The 12,994-nt window shown below is 37.7% G+C and overlaps 1 long non-coding RNA gene across 3 annotated transcripts in view; it reads left to right on the top strand.

The window, feature by feature from the left end:
* Positions 1–12,994, top strand: part of LOC141416880 (uncharacterized) — a 130,315-nt gene that overhangs the window by 47,733 nt on the left and 69,588 nt on the right. The window contains exon 3 of one of the 3 annotated variants that reach the window (XR_012441455.1): positions 8,883–9,589. The exons of 1 other annotated variant lie outside the window; for it this stretch is intronic. This is a non-coding gene — a long non-coding RNA (uncharacterized lncRNA). Of the gene's footprint in view, positions 1–131; positions 2,611–8,882; positions 9,590–12,994 lie in introns of those variants that run through there. One more of the 3 variants, XR_012441457.1, reaches the window with a different exon arrangement.

A 12,994-nucleotide genomic window follows, 5' to 3' on the forward strand; every position in this document is an offset into this window, starting at 1 on the left:
GTGGTCTAGGGAAGTGTTTTTCCATGTTCAGCCGTCCAGGCACTCACAGGCTACTGCAGCTGTGATCCAAGGGGTGCTAGCTACTGCTCAAGCTGGCCATTGTCATTATCTGTGTGATACTGGCTTTGCAGGTATGCAGAATGCAAGAGTTGTGGGAACATGAATGCCACCACCCAGATTCCAAAGGAAGTTTTGAGGGGCCTGGCAATTGTGGCAGGGTCGGGATCCCTGCAGGCAGCTCCTGGAAGGGCAACATGTGAAGCTGTGAAAGAGGAGTCAAAGATGCAATGGAGATTCTAGGATGTTGGAAATGCCTGGAATGTGGACTGTCTGCCAAGAAAAGCCACAGGCAGCAAGTGTAACCAGCTCGAGAGAGGCCATGTGGGCTGCAAGTGGTGTCATAGAAGTGGGCTGTCCAAGCCTGTTGGATATCATATCATGATGCAATGTACCCTGGATTCCAGACATAGACATATAAGATGTGATGTTTGCTCTGCTGGATTTAGGTCTTTCTTTGGATCAATTTGCCTTACTGTTCTTCTACTCCTCCCTTTTTTAATGGGAATGTTTACTCTGTGCCATTGTATATTGGATGTATGAAACTCTTTTTGATTTCACAAGGAATCATTGCTAAGAGTTTGCCTTGAGTTGTAGAAGACCTTGAATTTAGATTTTTGAACAATGTTGGAACTGTTAAGACTTTGGGGACTCTCAGAGATGGATTAAATGCATTTTTGCATTGTAAGATGACCATGAGCCTTTGGGGGCCAGGGACAGAATGTTATGGTTTGAACATGAAATGCCTCTTATAAGGCTCATATGTTGACTGCTTAGTCCCCAATTGGTGGCGTTATTTTGGGAGATGGTGGAAACTTTAGGAAGTGGTGTCTAGCTGGAGGAAGCAGGTCACTGGAGGTTTTTTTTTTTTTTTGAAGGTTATACATGACCCCCATTCTCTTCCTTCCTTTCTGCTTTCTGTTTGCCATAATATGATCTGCTCTCTGCATACTGTCCTTGCTATGATAGTCTGAACCCTCTGAAACTGTGAGCTAAAATAAATAATTCCACCCTTTAAGTTGTTTTTCTCAGGTATTGTCACAGATATACAAAAGTAACTAATACACCTTGTCCCCTCAAAAGACCAGGTCTCCTTCCTCTGCTCCCATGAACTTCCAAATTGTGCTCTGACATTGCCATTTTTCTTTCTGCCTCGTAGCTGTTACCTATTTGAACATGGTGATTATGGATTGTTCTGAAACCCCTTTCTTACTCCCCAACCACAGTTTTGAAAAAGCGTATTTTCAATTTTGAAAGAGGGATTTATTTTCCTTCAAATTATATCTCTTTCTTCTCCCTTCTTCCTTCTTGCCTCTGCCTTAGAATGTCATAGTAAAGATACAAGCTTTGGTTTAAGTCTCACCCCAGTTCAAATGCTGATTCTACAACCAGCTAGTTATGTGGCTTTTGATATGTACTTCTCTGCATCTCAGTTTTTTAGCAGACAAATGGTAAGCTGGACTTCATAAAGCCATAATGAGCCCCAAATATGTTAATGAATGCAAAACAGCACCGTGACTAGCAAAAAAAAAAATACTTGGTGAATATTACCTGCTAGCACACCATCTTTATCCTCAATGCTACACTAACATCAGCAGCAGCCATCAGAAAACACAGCAACAGAATAACTGATGAAATGTGATGTCTCTTATTACTGAAATTTAAAAATTCTTAATGATGTATTAACCATAATTAACTCTTATGACCAAAATGTTAGACTCTTATGGAGGAAAAGTTACAGTAATTTTAGTCCTGAGTTCACTAAAAGCAACCATTGACTCATCCTAATTTATGACCTTCAATTTAACAATAGTATGTTCTCCAAAAACAGATATACTTACCAAATAAAATATGACTCATCTATCCATTGGTCCAACCTTTTAACCAACAATTTATTGAGCACATACTTTGTGCCAGGCATCCTTTAAGTATTTAGCTACATTGTAATAAGCCAAGTTAAAAAAAACTCCCTGCTGTCATGAAACACATTCCAAATGGAGAAGATATAGACATTCTCAAAAAGTTGTTTGTTATATATCATATAGTGATAAATGCAAACACAAAAGAGGTAAGGAGACAGAAATGAGAAAGTGCTACTTAAATGAGAAAGGCAGAGATGGTTTCTCTAAGTTATCATTTTTGAAATTTCTGATTAAATTCATCTTTTCACATTTTTCATCATGTTGGGCATTAAGTTTAACAATACATATCAAATTCATGTCCTTAATTTCATGAATTGTCCAAGATCAAATGTTTAAGAAGAAAAACATCATTACTGATTATGAATGAATTCAATCCACAGTATACCTAGAGCTCTTGAACATGTACTGGAATGTGCTCCAACTCAATGAGTTCCATAATGTGAAGTGGCACTTGTTATCCAGTGAAACAGAGAAGCCAGCCTGGGGCAACTAGTTTATGCTCGCCTAAGCTACATGTAGGCAATTTATGAGAAGTCATTTATTCCAGACTCATTTATCAGTCTACAAATACCATCCTCTTCTGAGTTCAGTGTCTGTTCAGTATGCAAATAGTTAGTGTACTCTTCTGTAATTAAAGTATGGCAGGCCAGTTCTTTTTCTCTGATCCTGCTTTTTCTTATCCTTCACTTCAAAAACACTATATGCTCTTAAGAGTGTCTACGTTTTAACAAACATATATATATATATATATGCTTTTATATATATATGATATATTATGTAATATATTATTCTCCTTTTGAGGGGTTATATTATATTATATAAGGTAGTGGAATCTATGAAGCTTTGTCCAAATTCACCTTTAAGAATAGAAGACCTATTCTTCCAGTTGCTTTAATTGTTTGCAGCAGACAGTTCTCAGCTGTCAGCCCTCATGTGGAAGTGCCTTGGATAAAGAGAACTGCCCTGCCCACAGTTATGCACCTTCCCTGGTCATCCTGCATCCAATCGTGGTCATAAGAAGACCATAAGGTTCTTAGTCTCCTCACCTCAATTCAAGACAACTCTTAAGGGCCAACTACACCAATAGCTTCTCAGGGGATCAGCGGTGGCATCCATTGAGATAACAATCCAGTCCAACTTTTCCTTCTGAACAATCTTGCTTCTTTCTCTTCCCTTCAACAGGTACTTATTTCTAGAATATTATCTAATAAGTGAACATATTTCAAGGATAATGACAGGAAAACCTACTGGATACAGCAGTACCAATTCCCATTGTGTCTCCATTTTATTTACCACTTGTCCTTAAAAAAGATGGATCATGGAGGACAACAATGGTTATCACAAACTCAATAAGCAGTAGTAACCCAAATGTGAAATTTTTGCTAGTACAGATTTCTGTGATCTCAGGCACATGGCATGTGACCATTAATCTGTCAAACACATTCTTTTATAACCACACCAAAAAAGAAGATCAGAAAGAGCTCACATGCAGTGGAAAAAGACAATAGTATATATTCACAATCTTGCCTGTGGGGTATGTTCACTGTTCATCCTTGTCCTAATATAGTCTGAGAGCTCTAGACTATCCAGGCATACCACAGAAAATCTCATTGATTCACTAAACCTAAGGTACCATGCCAACTGGACCAGACAAAGAAGAAATGGCAAGGACATTGTAGGCCTAGGTAAAACACCTGATAGCAGAGGGTGGGAGGTAAACCTTATGCTAACTTAGGTCGTATTACATCAGTAAAAAATCACATAGTCTCAAACATTTTGACATCCAAAAGAAAGGATGCATGTTGTAATTCGCTCTTCTTACCATGAGAAAGGAATTACCTTACCTGGTAGGTATTTCCATGTTCTGGAGACAGCATAATCCATTGCCAGGAATACAGCATCAAATCATATGCCAGGTGGGTCATCCATGCCAGGTGGCATGAAAAGCTGTCAGCTTTAAGAAATACCAAAATAGAAAAAGAATGTGTAGCAATTTAGACTGTGGTATGAGTCGACCTGCCACTTGAGTAATACAGTCTACCCTATGGCATAGCATCAGAGTAGCTGTGGTGGGAAAAGATGCCATTTATTTCAAGCCCGATGCCGAGAGTGCTGTAGTTAGCCCATGCAATCTACAGCAGATATTTATACATCTTTTGAAAAATAGGTCCTAGTATGCTACTATGGTTAGGCATGCCTAACTATAAACAACCAAATAAGCATGAAGCCTGTACTGTATATTATGATCTGGCAGCTATTTGACCACAGAGATATGAGATGCAATGAGTTCATGAGCTTGAAATGATATATCAAATACCAGAAGACATAAGGAAGCGGTAGGAACAGGTAGCTTAATCCTAAAGTCATTTACTATTCATGTTCTTGATCATCAACTCCTACCTATCATCATTTAGGGGTAATCCCTTACAGCTGATTAACAAAAGAGGCGAAAAAAATCCATGTTTGGTTTATAGATGGGTTGGCTTGGTATGTAGGTGCAAGCTGGAAATGGATGCAGTCTGTATTACAGCCTGGCTTAGAGGTGACCCTCAACAATGGTTACAAAGAGAAATCCTCTCAATAGGCAGAGCTTGAGGTAGTGTATGTGGCCGTGTTCTTTGTGTGGAAAAAGAAGTGTCCTGGGGTTAGAATATGCTCGGCCAGTGGCTTCACCGGAAGGTCAAGGAGTAAGAAGAATACAAATTGGAAGGGCAGGAAAATGTTCAGGTAGAGGGATTGGATGGGTCTATGGAAATGAGAACAGAATGCAATGATCAAATATTAATGCCTAATGCCAGGGACGTAGCTCAGTGGCAGAGTGCTTGCACAGTGCATGTGAAGACATGGTTTAGATGCCCAGCACCACACACACACGCACACGCACACACATGCACACACACAATCAGAGAGCACCTACACGAAAGCACATACTAGGGAAGAGGTACTAAATAACCAGCTAATAACAATATCACTAGGCCAGCTGACATCATTCAGTTTCTGTAATCAGTCTCCCTGATGTTAGCACAATGGACACTTGAATGAAATAGCTATGTATGTACTCAGTAGTATTGCCTTTACTTACCAAAGCTGATTGAATTATTGGTCTTGTCAAATGTGCAATCTTCTAGAAAAAGAAACTGACACATTCCCAAGTATAGCACTGTGTCTACAGGAGACCAGTCACTTGTTGGCTAGTTGAATGTATCGGACCTTTCAACTTGAAAGAGGCAGTAATTCACTTTGGCAGGAATAAACACATGTTATGGGCATGGAATCAGCTTTTCTGCCCTCAGCACTGTGGCCAGCTCCAGTATTTGAGAACTTACAGTGTTAGATTTGTTGGTGTTAGATCCTACATCAAGAGATCCACTTCTAAAAAGGAGGTGGAGGAACAGATGACTGTTACCTGACCATCTGGTCACTGCTCATATCACATACCAATCTGACCAAAGACTGCTGTCCTGATGGAGCAATGGAATGGCCTATTGAAGAGGCATAGGTGAAATGCCAGCTTGGAGGCAATACTGTCATTGGGAATTCCTTCTTCCAAGGTGCACTGTGTGCTCTAAATCAGTGATATGCATCGTATCCCAGTTGGTTGAATATATAGACTCAGGAACCGAGATTTGAAAGTAAATGTGGTTGCACTTATCACAACTCCAGTGACTTGAATGATTTTTGCTTTCCATTCCAGCAACTCTGGAGCTATATGGCTAGAAATTCTGTTTCCCAAAGGGAAAATGTTTCCATTAGGGAATATAGAAAGGTTCTAGTTGTACTAAAGCTTTGGCACTTACCTAGGCATCTCATATCAAGTGACCAGCTTACAGTAAAAGGAGGTACTGTCTTGACAGTGTTATAGGCCTGACGTTGGAAGAAAAGCAGGGATGCTTACATACAATTGGAGGAAGGAAGAAATATATTTGCCACTCACATGATTTACTTGTCCAAGTTTCATGGTAAATGGATAGATGAAACTATGCCTAAAGAAGGCATGGTGACCTTAGGATGGTCATGGGCACACCACAAGGAAAGCCACCAACACCAACAGAGGGTAAGAGAAATCTAGAGTAGTTAGTGGAGGAGGGAGATAGTGAGTGTTGTTTGAGACCTTGAAACTCACTATGTCATCGGGGCAATAGTTTTATCCCACTAGCCTTATTCTTACAAGATCCCTCACTCTGCCACCCCACCCCCCAGAAAAGAAACTACTGGAATTCCTAGGAGACTTATTCCTACTATTTATGTGAAGAAGTGAATCTGAACGGTATAAGCATGTACTAGAGTATACTGCCAAGATGGCCTTTTGGTAATGAATGTCTCATTCTACCAATCTTTGGAAGAGCTGCTAGCTATCAGACCTTAGCTGGCAGCCCTCTTTGTGAAGTTCCTTGAAGGTCATCCTTCTCAAGGTTATGACTCCTCCCAAAGTGAAGCAAATGAAGAACAATCATGGAAATCATAAAGCTGGGCCCTTTCCTCTAAATCACGACAATCCCTGAGGGCCATCCGGGTCTCAGACTACCATCTGTATCACCTATGCCCTTCATTAATCTGCATCACAGCTCAATTTTCCCTTCTGTCCAATTCTTCTTCCTGTAGGCATTGTGCCCAAGAGAATTTTCTTTGAATTCTCTTGCTATCTAATATCCATGTCATCCCAGGGAACCTAACCTATGAAACCACTGATGATTTCATGTCAGGTAAACTCATGCCCCAACCAGAAATCAGGACTGTTTCTAGTCACATGTTTTCTTCTAATGTGTTGATTAACCTCAAGCAAGTCAATAAAACACATGACCTTTATATTTCTCTTCACTTTTACAGAATAGGGTGAGAAACTGCTATGATCCTAGACTAGAATCAGAATAACTTTATTTATTTAAGTTGCTGCTTGTCTCAATTGTTTTGTAACTTTGGGAATAATAGTCTAAGTCTCTGATCCCATCTCTAAAATAAAAAGTACACTAAATTATCTTTAGTGCTCTTCCTGGCTCTAGTAGCTTGTGTATCTCAATATATAAATCCCATAATCATTATTTCAGTAACTTAGCATTCAAGATGGCATTTTCTGTTTTATCAATAATCTCGTCAAGAAAAAAAACCCTAAATCCTTATGCTCGCTTCTTACTTCATTCTCTCTTACTCTTTCTCCATTTATTATTCCTATTAACACTAAAACATCCTTTTAAGATATTTACAACTTTTTCCTGTCCCTAGGAGACTAAGCAAATAATAGGTAAGCAAACTGTGTGTTAACAAACTACTCTTAAACAGCTTGGTCTCAAATACTTCATGTTTTCTTTTTCTACAACCTATGCTGTATCATATGAACTTTCTACTCTTGTCTTTTTCTTTTTATTGTGCTAGGGATTGAATCCAGGGTCCAGTGCTTGCTAGGCAAGTGCTCTCCCTCTGAGATACATCCCTAGTCCATACTTGGTCTTCTTATTTGTAAAGCACTGACAACTAAAACTTCTTTCAAGTATTTTCAAGTTTCACTAGATTCTTCCCTTTCATTGATAGCCTTTCACCACTACCTTCCTGCTCTGTCAAAATCAATTTGTACCTTTTTTGGTAACTATCAGAGAGGTTGTCTCCAACTATTCCTTTTCCTTTCCTGTCCCAGATCTCATCTACATGGCCCCACACAGGCTCATGAAGGAGACAAGAGATGTCAATACACTGAAACCAGAGCAACTAGAAATGGGATTGGAGGCTGGCTTGTGGCACTCTGGACCTCTGAGGAGGAGCCAAAAATAGAAAAGAGCTGAGTCTGGTCAGGGCTTCCAACTGCCAAAGGTGTTTCCTCAGTTAGTTCTCCAAGGCTGTATTTTCTGAGTCATCTTTCACAGCTCACAGGCCAAAACTCATAACTCATATGCAGTGTGCTCCATCAAGACACAGTTAATGTCAAAAAGTGGTTATTCTCTACAGAAAGATCTTTACTCATGTGCTGACTGACAAGTCCCCAGAATCCATGAAACAAAGGGCACATTGCTTACCTGTACCAGTGCTGTAGTGAAAATCTTCAAAATCATGTAGCTCCTCATAATAAAATTATCTCCTATTCTTATTCTCATTCAATAATGTACTCTAAATGAACCATGTTAAAAAAGAAAAACATTATTGGCCTGTTTTCAGATTCTAAGCCATGTGAGTCAGAGACTTCATGGTACAGTGAGAAAAGTGAGAAGCTGGGGTTCCTATGCCAATGTCTCCCAGGTGCTGGCTGGGAAGCAGGCTTGTGGCCTGTTACCTTCTGGAAGTTTGTTTATGCTTTATTCTTCAACAAATGTCAAAGGCAGATTTTGGATTTTGTTTGCAAATGCTGCTGTTATGTTGAAGTGAATCAGTGAGAGGTTAAAACCAAATTCCTTTAAACAAAAGTAAGTTTTTAGCATTCTTCTTTCTATGAACCTCTACAAATACCAAAGCTGCCAGACTGCCTAATTTTCTCATTCCCTATCCTCAATGCCTAGGTCTTGGTTAGCTTTCAGATAAAAGCATTTGCCTCTCCATATCTCTTAAGGTCAATATATTAATACAAAATCATTTTCTTTCTTTCTCTCTTCCTTTCTTCAGCTCTTTCTTTCTGTTTCAAAGAATAACTTAGAATTACAAAGGCTGCAATAGTGATGTTGCCAATGGAGGCCATTAGCCAATGGGTCAGAGGCTTTGGGTTAAGCCAAGGTAGGGCTGGGATCTTCTGATACAGGTCAAATCAAAATTTATTCCATCTACTCTATTGTTTAGCTGAATCAGAACACTGACATGAAGTTGGGAGTCACCATTAATGACACAGGAGGTGTTAGCAAAGAAATAAGGGTGCTGGCTATGAAATTTCTTAGAGAAAAGGAAATGTTTAATGTCTGCAAAATAAGGTCTTTTGTGCTTTAAAAGCTACTTTCCAGCCTGAACTACCTTGCAAAGAAGAAAGAGAAGATTGAAGAAGGATTGTTTTATGTTCAGGACTCTCAGAACAGCTCAAAATGGAGACAGCAGCGCCACCAAGAGACACTGGTGAGAAATAAGAAGAATTGGTATAAAATGCCTTGCACATGGCATTTTATACATTTATACATTTTGGTTAATGACTATCAACCAAAAGTTAAAATATACTGGCTGCAATGTTGATTTAAGTGACAAGGGAGGTGTTGCATTACAGCCATCTTTTTGAAATTCACACTCAACTTCTTTAATGTACCATGGCCATGGTATGCAATATTAGGTGTGAGAAAAGTTTACATTTGTTACTTATTGAAAAATTTGATCTGTGGGTCATACTGAAAATGTAATGTCTACAAGAACAAAGATGATAGATGGACCAGAATGTTCCTTAACTCTACCAGTGAACTGTGTTCTCAGCTCTGTAAGGGGAAATGGTAGCAATTCTTTCAACTACTGAAAAGAAACTATGTCTGTGGGAGCATCTCCATGGCACACCAAATGATACTGACACCAAACCCCTCACTCCCACTCCTATCCTAACTCTGTGGAAATGCCCTATACTATTAACGACTTGTGAGCTGTGTTTGAGAGGAAAGTGGCAGAAGTACATCATAGCCTGGAAAACTGAAAGCTGTAACATTTCTAAGCCCCACGTTCCCATGAGAGGAAAGTGGCAGAAGTACATCATAGCCTAGAAAACTGAAAGCTGTAACATTTCTAAGCCCCACGTTCCCATTAGAATGGTGCCCCCTCCTGCCACTGTTCAGGCTTTATGCCTTACCCAACAATGACATAGCACTTTTTAGTTGATAGACAAGAGTCTTCTTTTAAAACACTGGCATGCATGACACATCATCCATAATAGTAATTTAGAGCATTTGCCTTAGAATTTTTAAATACTCTGTAAATATGTAGTCATTATGTTAAATACATTCTATATTTCTTAAGCTCTTACAATTAGCTAGGAACATAATCCTCACACAAAAACACACAAGAACAACAAACTAGACATTATTAACATTCCACCCAGCAAAGGAGGAAAAGATGGGAGATGTAGAGTAACATTCTAAGGTCATAAAATGAGAAAAGAATAGTAAGCAACAACAGAAAGAAAGATTTGTCAAGACATCATATGTGTTGACATTATACATAAAGGAAAAATTTGAAGTCTGATAATTCAGAAACCTTGATGTTGTTAATAGCTTCAGCTTCTCTACCTTACCATATGATAATATCCCTAATTTAAGTTCTTTCCAGCTTTTCTCTCTTCTTCTTCAGTTGGAAATACAAATTAATACAGAAATTGCTAAATCTGATAACCACAGTCAGTGATTCTCTATTTTTTTGTGTGTGTCCTGAGTACTTTGGCCAATGGGTGGTGTTAGTTTTCTCAGATATCCAAAATTTTTTTATTTAGTGATATATGTGCTTATATATTGACACATTAAAACATAGGACAGGAAGGACAGGAAGGTAAAACAGGTCCTATCTGGGGGTTGGCACCAGTGGGAGGAGAAAGGATGTAGGGAGAGGGGGTAGGAAGGTTAATAGGGTGGAAATATTGTGTTCATGTATGAAAATTGAAAAATGAGTGGGGGAAGGTAATAAAGGAGAATGTTGGTGGTGAATTTAACTAAGATATATCATAAGCACTTTTGTCACAATGTACTCCCAAAACAACAATAATATGGTAATAGAAAATAAATGTATAAAACATTTTGGAGAAATAAAAACAAGTTTGAAGTAAGAGACATTTTGAAACTATTTTCGTGACTTCAAATCTTAGGAGTGGGGCTAATTTCAAAGTTAAAATAAAAATAAAATGAGGAAAAAAACTTTAAAAAGGTAACAAACTATAAGTGCAAGTCTAATTGTTTATGATTTTAAAATAGGATAAAGCATAAATGGTGTTTCAGATGTCTACAACAACTGTAATATAATAAGAGACTATCTGTGATTTCTATAGGTGACAAGGTCACAGACACTCAATACTGCTGTGGTTTGTGCCTACATACATAATTGAAGTAATTTTTGAATTTCTGTTCATGGTTAATTATTAAAAAGATGGAATTTTTACAGATCACTTACATTCTATCCAAGGACCTCTTGTGACTCCCTGTTAAAAGTTCTTTCATAGGAACATCTGACTGGGTATGTAGTATACATTAGAGCCTGAATAAGGACTAAGTTTCATCAACTCAGACAAGAACACTGCCCTATGTTTCTCTTACAGCTCCCAGCATCCTCTAGAACAAGGTTCAATAAACAGTGAGGTGATTAGGAGGACTTGTTAACTGACTTGTGGCTGATTACAGCTTTTGCTGAGTCCCACTGCAGGGTATCCCTTCCTGAGCTGACTTCCATGTCTCCAGCTAGAGATACAGAAGTTCTCCCAACAAAATGAACACATGGCCTTGGCGGGCCAAAGAATAAAAGTGAAATGGCCCCTTATCATTCTGGCAGGTGGGAAAATTAAAACAGCAAAATGAGAATCAAACAAATTAAAAACATATCAGAGAATGTTTCACTTAATATAGACTCTACTTGACAAATTGTTTCTCCTCCTAGTGGAACACTTTATTTTATATGACACTAAATGGTAATAATAAATCAGAAGGATTATTTAATTGGGTAAGGAGAGAAATAAACTTGAATGAATTTAAAATGTAAGTTGAAATGGTACACATGCCTCTGATGAATGACAGCGATTTACTCTCAATGGTTTCATTATGCAAATTATGTTATTTGTTTTCTAGTTTATTCAAAACAAACAATGATGGTAGAATAAAAGCAAATTGTATGTTTATCAAGTGTCCATCAATATGACTTAAAATATTACAAAATTTACCATGTGTTGACCATTTTCATGTTACCCATTGATCATTTAATTTCAAACATTGATGTGAAACTGTAATATCACCACCAAAGTTTTTTTCTTAATAAATATTCTGCATATAGGGAAGTATCATGGAAAATTAGAGCTTATAATAAAAAGAACAAAATGAAAGTGATTTTTCTCATTTTCCTGCAATTTAAGTAGGACATTTTTGTACCAGTATGTTTATATTTCTTATTATGCCTCCATAGCAACAATGAAAAGCCAAATATTTCTGAGTCAATGGAACAGCAAAATAAAGCACATAAAAATAAATTGTTCTCTGAGCCAGATTTCCTTCCATGGTAACTTGTCTTTTCCAGCTCACAAGTCCCCATTCCCCAATCCACCTCTTTTTCCTTGGGTTGTTCTCTAATTCTTAACATTGCTTCCCACATTTCTGTGAGACTCTTCTCAATTTAGGTACCTGAAGAATTTTCCTCCCATGCCTTCTTGCTTCTTTTCATGCCTTATTCCTAGAAAACAACATGAAATGTCCATCAACAAATTGATAAAGAAAATGTGGTACATACACACAATGTGGATAAAATATTGTCATTTGCAACAACATGAATGTACCTGGAGATGGTTTTGTTAGTTGAAATAAGACTGATGCAGAAAGACAAGGACTGCATGGCTGCACTCATATGTGGAATCTAGAAAGGTGTAGCTCAGAGAAGTTGAAACTAGAACAGTAATTACCAGAGATTGGAAAGGACAGTGGTTGGTCAACAGATACAATATTATAGTTAGATAGAAGAAATAAGATATGATGTTCTGCTGCACAATGGGAGGAACTATGGTTAAAAATAATGTATTGTGTATTTCAAAATAGCTGAAAGGATTTTGAGTGCTATCATAGCAAAGATCTGATAAATGTTTAGGGTAATACATCTGTTAATAATTCTGATTTGACAATAAAATGAGTGCATGCATAGAAATAGCACATTGTACCACATAAATATGTATAATATATATATTTTCAAAAAAAATTCAAAAATATTAAAATAATAAAAAATAGAATTTTGCAACAAAGAATCATCATTTTCTTGAATCCTAATGTTAACAAGTAAGCATCAAAAGGATAAATATATGAGAAGTAAATTCATTTGAAAAATGAAAGATAGACATATGAAAATTATATGTACAATATTTAAAATTCAACAAATCTAGTCATTAACTTTTTTCT

This window comes from Castor canadensis, chromosome 14 (assembly GCF_047511655.1).
Source record: "Castor canadensis chromosome 14, mCasCan1.hap1v2, whole genome shotgun sequence".
Classification (NCBI taxonomy): Eukaryota; Metazoa; Chordata; class Mammalia; order Rodentia; family Castoridae; genus Castor; species Castor canadensis.